Raw genomic sequence first — 6000 nt, 5'->3', positions numbered from 1 at the left:
TTATTTATTTTCAAATATTTTATTTATTTATTTGACAGAGAGAGAGAGAGAGAGTGAGCAGGAACACAAGCAGAGGGAGTGGGAGAGGAAGAAGCAGGCTCCCTGCTGAGCAGGGAGCCTGATGTGGGGCTCAATCCCAGAACTCCAGGACCATGACCCTAGCCCAAGGCAGATGCCTAACGATTGAGCCACCCAGCCACCCCAAACTGTTTCATGTTAAAGAAAGAAAGAAAAAAGACTGTCTCCTTCTGCTCCTCTCCACACCTTTCTCTCTCTAAAAATAAACAGATAAATCTTTAAAAAGAAAAAAATCTCAGGGAGGGCGCTCCTGGCTGGCTCAGTCAGCGATTCTTGCTCTCAGGGTGATGGATTCAAGCTACATGTTGGGAGCGGAGTCTACTTTAAAATAAAAAAAAAAAAAAAAAAAAAAGGAAAAGCTAACATCTTGGAAAATGGAAAGGTTACAAAAGAGGGATGACAGGGAAACAAGCCAGTTTGGGCTGCAGGGCCTTGGAAATGCTTGGGATGGGAAGTGCCAGGTAACTCTGAAGGGAGGATAGAAGGCTGGGGCTGAAAACAGAAGGAGGAGTTGAAGAGCTACATAAGCAGCAGTGGGATTCCCTGATCCCCTCCTCTGACCTGGGCAACCGGAGCAGAGGCATCATCAGTGCTCTGACCCCAACAGAAGGCAGGAGGTACACTCGCCTGAGAATAGACCAGGGGAACTCTGGGATACCGGTCTGCCGGGAGTCTGCTTCTCCCCCACCCCATAAGTAAATAAAAAATAAAAATAAAAATATAATCACAGAATAAAAAATTCAGAAGGATGGTTGCAATGGAAAGTTGAGAAGACATTTTAGAAAGTAGAACAAAAAAGAAAAATAAATGGACAAATAGGAAAGAAAGTTGATAAAATCTCAGTCTTGAAGGAGCCAGAGTTGATCAGGGGGGAAGTAGGGAGCCATATTCCTGACTGAGACACACAAATGCAAAGGAGTGACTAATGAGAATGAGGGGTTACATATCCTTGTGCTGTGGTTGAAATATCAAATTAGAGGGGGAAATGGGCGGAGACATGAGGCTGAATAGCCGGGTAGCTTTTGTGTTATTTTGAAACGTGTGCTTATAAACATTTATAGACCTCGGTAAAAGTAGCCTTCAGACTCACACCTTAGTATTTTTTCCACACAGCCAGGGGCAGTATGATTTAGACCAATAGTTCTCAAGTGGGCGTGGCGGGGGGGGTTGCGGAGCGCAGTTTTGCCACCAGGGACCATCTGTGAAGGTGGAGGGGAATCGGGGGGAGGGGACTACTGGCATTTAAAGGAGAGGTTAAGGACGCTTTTATCCATTCTGGATAAACAGGACAGTCCCTATCACCACTGACCAAGAATTATCAGGCTGGTAAGGTCAATAGCACAGTCAATAGTTGAGAAACCCTGATTTAGATGAAATGTAAAATTGGAACTATTCTGAGTGAGTTCAAATCCCAGCCCCTTCAGTATTTATTTTACGTAAAACAATCATTTATTTTTACAGAAAAATGCTCAACATTTTAAAAAGTAGTTTCTGAACACCTTTGAAAGATATACACACAGGGTGCTTGGGTGGCTCAGTTGGTTAAGCGTCTGCCTTTGGCTTGAGTCCTGATCCCATGGTCCTGGGATTGAGGCCCATGTCAGGCCCCATGTTGGACTCCCTGCTCAGTGGGGAGTCTGCTTCTCCCTCTGTTCTTCTCCTCCCTCCACTTGCGCTCTCTCTCAAATAATTAAATAAATAAATAAAATAATTTTTACAAAGAAAGACACATATACACATAACTAAATGTAAAAAAGTAAGTTTAAAAAGCATGGATATTAAATATACATTATGTTAATATAATTTACTAGAATATAAAATTAATACATTTCAGAGTAAACACTAAACAGCAGTCCAAATTGAAATGTAGTAATAAAATTATTCGCTCCTTTTAAAAATAGTGATCCCTTAAAGAAAATATATCAAGGTGTCACTGGTAAATTTTAAATGTATTTTGTGTGCAAATCTTTGGAGCTGCTGAAAAAGCACTTTCTGGTATGACACCACTCAAGAGAATGTGAGGAGATGAAGTTACAAATCTAACTTCAAATACAGTTCTCTGACTCTTCCTTATTCAAATAATTTCATCTCTTGTTTGATAACTTTTTAAAAGTACAGTTGACACACAGTGTTACATTAGTTGCAGGTGTACAACGTAGCGATTTCACAAGTGTATACATTTGACTGTGCTCACCACAACTGTAAGGAGGAGATATTTTTGAGCCAATATTTTTGTTTCTTGAGATAGATGTGATGTTTTTCTTTTGATTTCTGGCAAGCTCTAGTTTTTGTTTCAAAAGCGAAGTTTTTGATTTATAGCCATCTTCTTTAATTTCATTGAATACAGAATGAAATTCTGATGCAGAGACTCAATATTAATTTTTTTATTGTCTTGTTCCTAATTCTACTCGTTTTGTTTTGTTTTTATTTGACAGAGAGGGAGAGAGAGAGCCCAAGTAGGCAGAGCGGCAGGCAGAGGGAGGGGGAGAAGCAGGCTTCCCGCTGAGCAGGACCTGAGCCGAAGGCAGACACCCAAGGACTGAGCCACCCAGGTGCCCCCAAGGTCTTTATTATTATTATTTTTAATGTGTAGGTAATGTGTAGGTAAGCTTGGTGTGGCGTTTTTAAAATACATTCACAAATTCTTCATTCCTTCTCCATTCACAAGTGGGAGCTGGACTCAGGGACTTGCTTCTAACAAATTCAAGACAGCAGAGGTGATAGCGTGTGACTTTTGACACTAGGTTATACAAAAAAGCATGGTGGCTTCCTTCTTGCTCTCTCTTGGATCACTTGCTCTAGGGAAGGTAGGTGTCTCATGACCATACTCAACAGAAGAGGTTAGTGTGATAAGGAACTGAGGCCTCTTGCCAACAAGAAGTGAGTAATTGTGGTTTCTAGGCAACAGCTGCCTAAGGGCAGCAGATACCCTAGCCCCAGTCAAGCTTTCAGATGACTGCAGCCAGTGCACATTTTCAGGGCACCCTTGTGGGAGACTTTGAACCAGAACCATCCAGATACTCCCAGATCCTGATCCTCAGAAATAGTGTGAGATAATGTTTTACGCCACTAAGTTTTGGAGCACTTTGTTATGTGGAAATAGACGATCAATACACTTGGTGTTGACACTTTTTATTGATCTATGACATACAAACGGAAATGTATACAGGTGACTGAATTTTCACAAATTCAACACTCCCGTATAACCAGCACCCTGAACAGGAAATAAGATATTATCACTTTCAAGAAGACCCTTCCAGGGACGCCTGGGTGGCTCAGTCAGTTAAGTCTCCGCCTTCAGCTCAGGTCATTATCCCAGGGTCCTAGGATTGAGCCCCGCATCAAGCTCCTCGCTCAGCAGGGAGCCTGCTTCTCTCTCTCCCTCTGCCTGTCACTCTGCCTGCTTATGCTCTCTCTCTCTGACAAATAAATAAATAAAATCTTAAAAAAAAAGAAGACCCCTCCAGTTGCTGCTCCCCCACCCCCAAGGGTAGCCACTATCTTGATTTCTAACAATATAAATGTACTTTATAAAAATGGGATCATATATGTATGACTTTATTTGAAAGAGAGAGAGAGTGCACGAGTGGGAGGAGCACAGGGAGAGGGGAGAGAATCTCAAGCAGACTCTTCGATAAGTCTGACCCCAACACAGGGCTCAATTCCACAACCCTGAGATCAGGACCTGAGTCAAAACCAAGGGTCAGACACTCAACCAACTGTGCCACTCAGGTGCCCCATATATCATATACTTTTCGTGTCTAGTTTCTTTTACTCAATATTTTATGAGATCGACACATATTTTCATGCTTAATTATAGTTCGTTCATTCTGTTTGTCTGAATATACAGCATTTATCCACTGAGTAGCAAACTTCTGTGTGTTATAGTTATATGTATTCCTTCCTGACATTGTGCCGTTTGCTTTATCATTCTCTCTCGCTCTACACAGACACACACACACACACACACACATCATACGTTCACATACTCATTTATTCACATTCCTAAATCATTTGATATGATTTGCAGAGAACATAACACTTTTCCTCTAAAATCTTTAGACTGTCTAACCTAAATATAAGGATATTCTCTTATATAAACAAAGTGAATGTCAAGAAGTTTGATCTTGATGCAATATTTTATGTAATATACAATCCATCTTCAAATTCTACCAGTTGCCCCAAGAGTGTCCTTTATAGTAACATTTTTATAGTAACTTTATAGTAACTTTTTTTTCTCCCACCTAGCCTAGGTGTAACTTTATAGTACCTTTTTTCTCCCACCTAGGATTCCAACGAAGATCATCTCTTGCATTTATTGTCATTTCTCTTTTGTCTCCTTTTTAATCTTGAACAGTTTCTCAGTTTTTCATTATATTGTATGAAATGGACAATTTTGAAGGGGATCAACTATTTTTCACACTTAAAAAAATACTCTGAGATTTCTTTTTAACTTTATCCCATTTCTGCGGAGCCACTTTTTTTTTTTTCAAGCAAGCACTAATACATATAATTGGATTTTTGTTCAAAATATTTAGTTGAGTCTCAATAGTTTGGTCAAAATTGTTTTTGAAATAATATGATACCTTGATAAAATCACAGAAGATCAATCCAGTTGGGCAATCTTACTTTAAACTCAGAAAAGCCTTTAGCTCCAAAACAACAAATATGAACCTCTAAATCTAGGTCATTTTCATTGCCTTTGGCCTAGTCCAGGAACAAAGAGCTCGCAAGTCTATGTGAAGGTTAGTTTAACTTAGCTACCATCTACGCTAGAGAAATAACAGACAAAGCCAAGGTATCTACTGGCAATGGGTCTGTACCAATCACCACAATCAATTTACATTGGCTGCTTCCAAAGTTCAAACACTTTTGTTTAGGTCAACATACATTTATTGAGCACCTACTATGCGCCAGGCACTGTGCTAGGCTCTGGGAATATTCAGATGACTAAAACATAGTCCCTGCCTTCAAGAATAAGCATTATAGGGGTGCCTGGGTGGCTCAGTGGATTAAGCCTCTGCCTTCAGGTCGGGTCATGATCTCAGGGTCCTGAGATCGAGCCCCACATCAGGCTCTCTGCTCAGCAGGAAGCCTGCTTTTCCCTCTCTCTGCCTGCCTCTCTGCCTGCTTGTGATCTCTGTCTGTCAAATAAATAAATAAAATCTTTTTAAAAAATGAGAATAAGCATTACAGTGGAAGTTATACATAAACACATATACCTATATATCCCCTATACCACACTTGGATAGAGAAAATGAAGATTGTGTGTGATGCATGGAAAAACAGAAGTACACTGAGGGAACACTAGGAAAGCCAGTCTGATATGGGGGGGCAGGTGACCTGAGACAAGAGGGGAGTCTTCGTAGATGGAGTATGGCCTAAAAAAAGACAAGTGAAGTGTTTGCCAGAGGGATAAGGTGTGTGTTTGTGTGCAAAGCAGGGGTGGAGGAGGGCAGCACAACCCAGCAGAGAGAAGGACGAGCCGTTTGGAGTTTGATACTGTAGTGTAAAAAGCAAGACAGGGCATACCCAGTGTTGGCCTCACTGAAATAAATTCCCTTCTTCTTCTTCTCCTTCTTCTTCTTCTCCTTCTTTTCCTTCTTCTTCTTCTTCTCCTCCTCCTCCTCCTCCCCCTCCTCCTCTTCCTCCCCCCCTCCTCCTCCCCCTCCCCCCCCCTCCTTTTTTTTTTTTTTTTTAGAGATTTTATTTATTTATTTGTTTGCCAGAAAGAGAACACAAGCAGGAGAAGCAGCAGGCGGAGGGAGAACACGTTTCCTGCTGAGGAGGGTGCCGGATGCTTAACTGACTGAACCATCCGGGCGCCCCAAAATAAATTCCCTTCTTGTTTTACCACCACCACTGCCGCCACCAAAATAAAACAAAACAAGACAAAACAAAAAACAAAAAAAGCCAAGAAGG

Source organism: Lontra canadensis, unplaced genomic scaffold, assembly GCF_010015895.1.
Source record: "Lontra canadensis isolate GAN:19392208 unplaced genomic scaffold, GSC_riverotter_1.0 scaffold13, whole genome shotgun sequence".
Classification (NCBI taxonomy): Eukaryota; Metazoa; Chordata; class Mammalia; order Carnivora; family Mustelidae; genus Lontra; species Lontra canadensis.
Note: the sequence above shows the minus strand (reverse complement) of the source record.